The sequence below is a fragment of the Ascidiella aspersa genome, chromosome 2 (assembly GCF_963924565.1).
Source record: "Ascidiella aspersa chromosome 2, kaAscAspe10.2, whole genome shotgun sequence".
Lineage (NCBI taxonomy): Eukaryota > Metazoa > Chordata > Ascidiacea > Phlebobranchia > Ascidiidae > Ascidiella > Ascidiella aspersa.
The window spans coordinates 14,387,617-14,397,296 of record NC_139448.1 but is presented as its reverse complement, the minus strand read 5'-3'; the positions used below and the strand labels follow the sequence as shown (position 1 = coordinate 14,397,296).

Here is a 9,680-nt window from a genome sequence, read left to right as displayed (position 1 = left end):
AAAACACTATTTATAGTATCATACAAAATACAACAGCATTTTATTACATGGCGTTATTAAAATTGGTATTAAAATCAACATCACAATTTGCACAAAGCACAATAAGCATGTATTAACTCTGTAAATCCAGGCTGTTATATTGTTTTATTCTTGGTTTGGTGAAAGTTCATGGCAGTTTTAAGTGGATGATCAATCATGATCAGAAAAAGAGAAAATCTTTATTCCCTCGCTGGACTGCCACTGTTGGAACGATCACGGTTGCGACGTTCAGGGGTCTTTGAACGGCTATGTGACTTGGAGCGTGAGCGACGAGGAGATTTGGATGATCGGCTAGGAGAGGGTGAACGACTTTTGTTGCTCTCCTTACGACTGCGGTCCCGAGAGCGAGACCGAATCGGGCTTCGAGACCTTGACCTACTCATGGATCGACCTTCTTCAGAAAGCTTCATTTTACGACCGTAGAGCTCAGTTCCTTCCATCTTGCTGATAGCGGTCTTCATGTCATCGTAAGTGGCAAAGTCAACAACACCTTCATTTCTGGCTTTTTGATTGGCTTCTGCATATGTTACCTCACCAGCCTGACGTAAATGATCTTTCAAATCCTGCCAGGTTACTCTGGAAGAAAGATTTTCGACCAAGACCCGGTACTTTGTGCGAGAAGGAGCAGGATACCTGCCTCCTCCACCACCACCAAACGATCTTCCTCCACCATAGCTTCTGTCATCTCTACCACCATAGCGGTCTCTATCTCCATAACCACCACGATCCCCATAGCTGCCACGGTCACCATACCCTCCTCGGTCTCCATATCCGCCGCGGTCACCATGGCGGGAACTGCTTCTTCCACCAAAACCTCCTCCTCCGCCTCCACCACCACCACCACCTCTGGGTGTGCCCTTTGCATGTTCAACAGTAACCCTGCTGCCACACAAGGTCTGGTTATTCATCTCATAGACTGCATCGTCAGCATCACGCTGGTCATCGAACTCCACAAATCCATATCCTTGTTTAAGGTTGACGTCTCGGATTTTACCAAAGCCTTCGAAGAATCTTTCAACGTCTCCTTCATTTGCACGGCTGCTAAGACCACCAAGAAACACCCGACTAGACATGTTGTTGTTGAGCTATACAAAAAAATATTTTTTATATGTCAAAAGAAATATAATTTTTCTAGTTTATTAATTACCACAATGATGAATCCAATAAATAAACTCATTCATTATATTAAACTCAACTTGAAAATCGTTTACCAACAACTTAAATACATTACCTAATAACTATAACTTGAAACGAACAACTTTGTAGTCTTACCCTTACAGCGATTAGTAAGAGATGGGTTAGGTAATGTCTGAAAAGAATGACAGGCTGAACTGAGGCACTGGATGAAAGGCCAATAAACCAAACATTTTTCTTTAAGATTGGAAAAGTAGTGAGGGATCTTGCAATACCAGGAGCTACAGATTTTTCAGGGAAAATAAACAGTCCGGGAACAGAAGAAAGATAGCCATATGACTGAACGGGCGAGAGATCGCCGGAGGGGATAATTAGACCGATAGGGATACCACATGGAAATTGCCTAAAATACAATTAATAATAAGTATACAATAATGACAATTGTAAGTTGCACTAATAAGACCAATGCAACCTAATTTAGCCACAAATTAGCAATTAAGTTACGGAACTAACAATTTATTTAGGGGCACTCCCAAGAAACCAAGTGGAGAAAATTTTACACAAACCATGTAAACTAAATTACAATTTCTAAAATATCCTAGTCTCCTTAGCTTCAATGTTTATTAAATAAAGATATAAATCAATTCCGTTTAAAAATGTCATAGACCTGTTATAGAATGCAGACTTTGGTCGTCAAGAGGTATTATTGTATTTAATATGTCATATTTATTTCTTATTCATAATTTTAATTTTGACACCTTGTTTGGTACTGTAAGAAAGTTGGGCGCTCTTTCACTATCGTACGTAAAAATTAATAAAAAAAAAATTTTCTTCAAATCCAGCATACCACAACACATATTGTTTGGGTTAGGGTTAGCGTTTGGTTGAGGGTGGGTCAAGTTATTATTAATAATAAACATAATATTACTTGACCCACCCTCACCCAAACGCTAACCCGCACCCTAACCCAAACAATATGCGTTGTGGTAAGCGGTATTATTATTATTTTTTTAAACTTTTCACGTACAATAGTGAAAGAGCGCCGAAAGTTGTAGAAATGTGATTCTAGAGCCAGGCCAGCGCCGAGCTTTCTACGGGAGTGCCCAAAACTAAATTTATTTTTAATAACTCGTAAAGAATCGTAGTTAACATTACGTTTCCAGTAAATTTGGAGTACGTGATTGATTATAAATTTATTAGGCTCAATAAAACTTGATACGATAAAATAATTCAAACCCTAATATACCTTAGATTTGTCGATGATACTCCACTTCAACTTCAATTCAAAGTGATCGCAATTGCAGCAAGACAAAATGCGTTACGAAGCGGCAGTTAATTTTACACCTAAAATTTTGCTTGCTAAATAGAAATGGAAGTTTTTTTAGTCTTTAAAATAATTTCCTTTAATTAAATGTACGGATACGATTGTAATTCTAAAAATATTGGCTGGTTTATGAATTCATTGTTTTTTAAGTAGCACAAAACGATTAACCACATGTGAAATCAAAATGTTGGTTGTATATTTAAAAAGTAAAACTTGGCCACCTTCCTAACGCCTGACTCTATGCTCTCTACCAAATCAAATCACAAACTCCCTCGAAAATTATATTATAATTATAGTTTAATAAAACTTTTGTGGTGTGAATCCTTCGCGCCCAAAAATTATAGATTGCAAAATGGCTCTATATACTATAGTAACTATATCTTAAGTGGGTGGTGAGCACTAGTATTAGTGCTCTATGTTGTAACTTAATTTTCACGCATTTCATCAACATTTCGAATCGGAAACGCATTTACTGCGATTTTCCAAGAAAAGCGCGGCTACCGATAAATCCCCCACTCAGATCAAACTTTCCAAAAAGGGCATGCCCGATAAATAGTATTTTATTTCGATAAGAATACAAGTAGGCTTTGAGCAACCATAATAATCTCAGGAAGTTTAGACGGTACTTTCAAATGGTTTCGACAATTTCGTTTACAACAATGGTTTTGTTTAAAATAGAGTCGCTAAAACTAGACCAGTAAATTCCAATTCTAATGGTAAACTTTTATGTTATCAAGAATTGGCTGTTTGGAAAATAATTAAATTAAAGTGTCCAAGGCGCTATAGGGCATTTAAACACAAGAAAATATTATGTCTATTTATAAAGCGGGGTAAATTTGTCTAGTTTAATTTGGTCAACAATTGTATGGCCATTGGTCATTGCATTAGACCAGGGGGGTGTGCAAACTCTAGTCCGCAAAGCATTACTGGCCCAAACCTTCCGAGAATTAAACACTAATTTGTTTAATATGTTGTCGCTCACGTGATATTGCTTCAGTAGACTGACAACTGGCATGCTACAAAACTGATCGGGTGGGCATTTTTTAAACTTTTTAAACCCACAAAATCCCCTCATCGGTAGTACTGACTTACCAACGAGACGGGGATGCACAATGTGCGCAAAAATGTGCACGCCAAAATGTGCAAAAATTGTGCGCACATTTTAAAAGGGTTTCAAAAAAAGGCGCACTTTTTTAACAATGTGCGCACATTTCAAAACAGCCTTCAAAAATGTGCGCACTTTTTTTAACAATGTGCGCACATTTTGAACAGCCTTCAAAAATGTCCGCACCTTTTCAACAATGTGCGAACTCTAACTCTAACTCTAACTTAAAAAACATTTTTGAAGGCAGTTTAAAATGTGCGCACATTTTTTGCACATTTTGGCGTTCATATTTTTGCGCACATTGTGCAAAATAACGCAACGTCCCCTGTTGTTACCAACACCTGTTAAATGAAATGCATTTGACTCGTGCATATTTCAACAGGAAAATACAATAGCACATTGTCTGACTCCAAATCGAACAGAATCAAAAGCTTCGAAAATTCGGCGTGCGTCTTGTAGAACTGCACGATTTTATTTAGATTCGAAAAAAATACAGCGAAACTAGGCCAATACGTTTTCTGCGAATATAGTTCGCGCAGCACAAACATCTTGCATGACTTGTGAAAATAAAATGTTGAGTCTTTCTGTAGCATTGGCTGAAATTTAACACATTCCAAAAGTGAATGCGTTGGGGATTATCTGGTCAGTTGTCCACTGGATTAGCCAGAGCGGCCCACCAAAGAAAAGGGGAATATAAGTGGAAGCATAGCCACAAGCTTATCGGTGTAAATACGTGCACAAATGCTCGGCTGTAAACATTGGCGGTCCAATTTACATAGGTCCTACACATATTTGACGCCAAAAAAATTAGGATGAGTCGGGTACACAAATTTGGTGCGCCAGTTTCAATATTTGCACATCCCTACATTAGATGTTATATTGATGTTGACAGTGCTTTTGTTTCAAAAATATTTCAATATGAAACAAAAATGCAATAAACCTTCGAAAAAAGTTGGAAAACAAATAGTTAGCCAGGATCTTCGTCCATCACCCTCAACCTGCACCTGGAACCAAGGTATGGTTCATCCATGATAGGATTTTATACTTTAAAGTTAACTGATACATATTTGTGAACATTGATCTTGACCAGTGCTCCGCAGTCTGAGTTTTGCCGTACACTGCTGGGCCGCGTAGTTTCCGAAGGTTTTATTTGCGTTTTTTAAATTACTTTAAGGTTTTAACCTTATGCAATAATAAACGATGTGCAACTTATAAATATGTTACGTTTAATCGTCACAAGACAGCTCGCGTTTTAAAACAGCTTTTTAGCTAACTTCATAACAGGAGTATAAATATACAGCAAATGTCTAACCACGATATAATAAGACCCTTCTAACCAGGATAGAATAATACCTAAAATCGTCTGAAAAATTACCTTAACCTGTCTGAATTAGACCTATATTGACGGTAATAAGGCCTAGATCAGTGGTTCTCAACCTTTTTTCGTTCGTGGCCCATTTTCGTTGCACAAAAATTGTGTGGCCTAATAAATTTTTATGAAAGAACAAACTTTTGAAAAGGTTTAGAACTAAAAATTGCGGAGCATATATCAAAACAGATTATATATTCAACCAGGGCTGCGGAGTCGGAGTCGGACTCGGGACTCGACGGAGTCGGTTTGTTTGCCGGAGTCGGACTCAAGCAAGATCGCGTAAAACTACCGGAGTCCCGAGTCCGACATGCGCAGTATCAAATTTTAAAACTGTTAAGGCAAAATGTAAGTTGTAAAAATCTAATAGCAAACAGTGAAATATTTTTAAACCAACACCTTAATTTAGTTGCGTGAATGGGTAAAATACTCGACAAAATATTACATTTGGCGGAGTCGGACTCGGGTGTTTTAATTTTTTGCCGGAGTCGGACTCGGTTTTTTTTTTTAACCGACTCCGCAGCTCTGTATTCAATCGTGCATTAGCGAGGTACTTGCTTCTGAACGATAAATTGACAAATTTACGTTCATTTACATTCCTTCTCAATTCCTCCCCGAGGCATTATTCTTGTAAAATTAAGTATAGTGACACAAATGAAACTAAATTCATCAAAAAACCTAGCTTTTTTAAATTATTCTGTGGCCCACCTAAAAAGTTTCCATGACCCACTGGTTGAGAACCTCTGGCCTAGATGGACAAATAATGGCTAAAAATGTAAAGAAAATGGTATGGTAGGACCGGGAGCAATCGGTCTGACATAGGATGTTTTGATGTGACGTTTCGGCGTTCAACTTTGTAGGGCGATTACGGCGCCGCTATTTTAGCATTGAGTTGTTTCCCCTGTTTGGGGTTATTGATAGGTAACGGGTGGGTTAAATATTAGGTTAGGGTTAGAATTATTACAGGAGTTAGTGGTGAATTTAGGGGTGGGGTTTGAGGTTAGGTAAAATGTTTTATAGATCTTATTCTCGACATTTCGGTATTAGTTCTATTTTCGGTCTTAAGGCTGGAGTCTCTTTGGTCGTCTTTAGATAATTTAGGAAGACTGTACAACCAGAAGATAAACAATGTAAATGGTCAAATTTTATGACTTTAATCGTAAATTGCACATTTTTCGCTGGGGAGCCTGGTATATTGCTTTTGTTGTCCATTGTCGATCGTCATATATTTTGTAGGTGATCGCCCAATTCGTTTAGCTCTGGTAATAAATCGAAATTGAAAAAAAGGTTGCGAAGCACTGATCTAGACCAGGGGTAGGCAAAATACGGTTTGATTTGACAGGCGAATGTAGATTATCCAGGCCGCAACTTACAAACTGAACACGAGGCCGTAAATGTCACAATTAATAATTTTTGGGCAAAAATGCCAGCAATTTGAACTTTCCTTAACCAAAGTGGAAAACTAGAATTTTTACAGACACACCAAAATGGCTGGTAGAACGTAAATCCTATTCAGCAGACCTAACCTACCAAGTATCCAAAGGCCATGGGTTGTAGTATTGTTTTTTAATGAGCTACAACCAAATCAGGAAGTAACAAACCAATTAAACAAGTAGCTCGTCCAACATAAGCATATTCCAATATATACAGCAAATGTAAAATAAAACCAAAAGGTAAGAGGAAAAAAATCAAGATTCACGCAAGAACAATACTTGATTCTTCACAATAATGTCAGGGTTTTTAGTAAGATTGGTCCAACAAGTAATTAATCCCTCAATGGGCTAATGCTGTATGATCGGTCACGGTGACGATCTGGGGTTTTAGATTGGCGAGAAGGCGAATGGCTTCTCTTGCTTTCCTTTCGACCTCTGTCTGATGAGCGGGACCGAATAGGACTTCGTGACCTTGACCTACTCATTGAACCACCTTCCTCGGAGAGCTTCATTTTACGTCCATAGAGCTCAGTGCCGTCCATTTTTCTGATAGCCGTTTTCATGTCATCGTAGGTGGCAAAGTCCACAACACCTTTGTTGCGTGACTTCTGGTTCGCTTCTGCATATGTTACCTCACCAGCTTGGCGAAAGTGATCTTTTAAATCTTGCCAGGTAACTCTGGAAGACATATTTTCTACTAGCATCCGATACTTTGTGCGGGAAGGAGCAGGATACCTGCTGCCACCACCGTATGATCTTCCACCATTGTAGCCATGATCATCTCTGCCACCATAGCGGTCGCGATCACCATAACCACCTCTGTCTCTGCTTCCGTAACTATCGCCTGAGCGATAGCTGTTCCATCCACCTCCACCATCACTTCCTCTGGGTGTGCCCTTTGCATGTTCAACAGTAACCCTGCTGCCACACAAGGTCTGGTTATTCATCTCATAGACTGCATCTTCTGCATCACGATGGTCATCAAACTCTACAAATCCGTATCCTTGCTTCAGCTTGATATCTCGAATTTTACCGAAACCCTGGAAGAACCTTTCAACATCTCCTTCGTATGCACGACTGCTAAGACCACCAAGAAATACTCGGCACCCAGACATCCTGACACTCTTCTATAGAAAATATATATGTTAAAACTTACACAGTTTAAGGGATACAGCATGGTTTGAACCAAGGGCGCAACTATGGGGTTTGGTCTGGAAAAACACTATTGGTAAATGCAAAAAATAAACTTAAATTATTTCGCAAATCGCTTATGATACATGCTTACATGACTACAAAAATAAATTGAAACAATTCACAGTAAGCATGCCAACCATTTAGATGAGTGTTATTCTGTCCGGGCTACCGAATAACAACTACTTGCCCCATTCGCGAGTGTGAATCTAAAATCAATATCAACCCTGCAGTTGCACATCTGTGCAGGAGTCATCTGAGGAAACAAGGTTTTTGTAGTCACTCTTTTAAAGGTAACATTTTTTGTGTTTGATGACCACATCTTTAAGAGTTGTCATTCTCTTTCCAAAAAAATCCTGGATCTGACCATAGTTAGGTTAAAGACTGTCGTTGCGCCACTGGTTTGAACTATGTATAAATCAATATTTAACAATATAAAATATATAGTTTTGACAAATCTTAACTTATATTTCAAAACAGTCCCAAACAGAATGAATTGTCGAATAAAATGTAAAAATGTATATACAGTTTGCAAAAAAACATCTACTTCACACAAATTTCCGTAGTCTTACCCTTATAGCAATAATTTAAGTGGTAGGCTACGGAAAGTCTGAAAAGACACACATGACGGAATGCGGGAACTGGATGAAAGGCCAATAAACCAAAACATTTTTCTTTAAGATTGGAATAGTAGTAACGGTTCTCATGATAGCAGGAGCTTTAGCATTTCGGGATCAGGAATTGTAAGAAAGCGGCCCAATGGAAGAAAGGTAGCCATGTGCCCAATGTGGGTTGGCCGGGAGGAAAACCACGGAAACCAAAGCTGGAAGGGATTATTAGGAAGATAGGAATACCACTTTGAAATTGCCTAAAATAAAATGGACGATAAGTACAAACATGACAACACATCGTTGTAGAAAGTGCAATATAAAATGTACGTATCAGTTTAATAATAGCAATGTACAAACAAAAACAATATTTGACAGGTGAAACCTAAATGTCTTTAGCGTGGAATGGTTGCTCGTAACTACGCACATGACAAATTCACAATGCAAAATAGCCGATTTCGGCGCATATATCGTTTGATGTTTGCATACAATTTATATAAAAAATGTTCTGGCCCTAATATTTGGCGGCCAGAAATTATGGAATGCAGTCAGGTTTGGATATGCCACATAATTATGGCGCAAACTGGGCTGCATGGCTATAAACTGAAGAGTTATAAATATCTAATAAACTACCTAATAGCAATTTATGCGTAAATTTAAAATAAACATACCTTAAAATAGAAAGATAGGATTATGATCCAAAGAACGAAAGCTTGAAATCCCCCGTAGATCAGTTGCAAACGCACCAAGCTTGCAAATAAGCCGAAGAAGAAAAACTTCGGACGTGACGTCAAAGTACAAAGTCACACTTCATTGCTTCTGCGCGAAAAAACAGAAGAAATTTAATTAAGCAGAGAAGGGTAAAACATTATTAAAAAACTTATTTCTGAAAAAAATGTTTTCTTTTTAACCTAACACTTAATGTATAAACAAATGAATCTCTTGCGAGGATGCGATATTCTAATGGCTGTCAATGTTTTTACCCGAATAGTCAGTTCTTCGTCCCATCGTAGTTAACTGATACATTTAAGAACTGCCTAACTCAGTGGTTCTCAACCTTATTTCTTTCGTGGCCCACTTACGTTGCAAAAAAATTTTGTAGCCCAATAAACTTTTATGAAAGAAAAAACTGTAAAACAGGTTTTGAACAAAACACAGCAGAACATATTTGAAAACAGATTATTATTTATTCAATCTCCCCCCCAACCATTATTCCTACTAAATCTAGCTTTTTCAAGTTACTCTGTGGCCCACCTAAAATGTTCTTATGGCCCACCAGTGAGCCATGGCCCACTGGCCAGGTTGGAAAGTTTGGCCTGCGCAGGGGATTTATCCCCCGCGCAGTAACACTTTCAGCCGCGGTCACAGCCGCGCATTTTATAGAAAATGTGTTCAGCCGCGCAAATCTGACTCGAGCAAACGCGCAAAACTTCAGCCGCGCAAACTTCTGTATGAAACTTAACAAGCACAAAAAAAA

At 38.4% G+C, this 9,680-nt stretch overlaps 2 pseudogenes across 7 annotated transcripts; both read right to left on the bottom strand.

The window, feature by feature from the left end:
• Positions 1-2: 2 nt before the first annotated feature.
• On the bottom strand, positions 3-2,534 carry LOC146163864 (serine/arginine-rich splicing factor 5 pseudogene; annotated as a pseudogene). 5 transcript variants are annotated; one of them, XR_014494528.1, is made up of 3 exons: positions 2,420-2,528; positions 1,271-1,576; positions 3-1,124 (listed from the first exon to the last, which is right to left on the bottom strand). The product of XR_014494528.1 is annotated as a serine/arginine-rich splicing factor 5 pseudogene, transcript variant X2 (transcript). The 5 variants fall into 5 exon arrangements; XR_014494530.1 differs by having other exon boundaries at positions 1,312-1,576; XR_014494531.1 differs by having other exon boundaries at positions 1,271-1,348; positions 2,420-2,476.
• A 4,052-nt stretch (positions 2,535-6,586) lies between these two features.
• Positions 6,587-9,029, bottom strand: LOC146163863 (serine/arginine-rich splicing factor 5 pseudogene; annotated as a pseudogene). 2 transcript variants are annotated; one of them, XR_014494532.1, is made up of 3 exons: positions 8,875-9,029; positions 8,168-8,463; positions 6,587-7,531 (listed from the first exon to the last, which is right to left on the bottom strand). The product of XR_014494532.1 is annotated as a serine/arginine-rich splicing factor 5 pseudogene, transcript variant X1 (transcript). The 2 variants fall into 2 exon arrangements; XR_014494533.1 differs by lacking the exon at positions 8,168-8,463 and having other exon boundaries at positions 8,875-9,019.
• Positions 9,030-9,680: the final 651 nt, after the last annotated feature.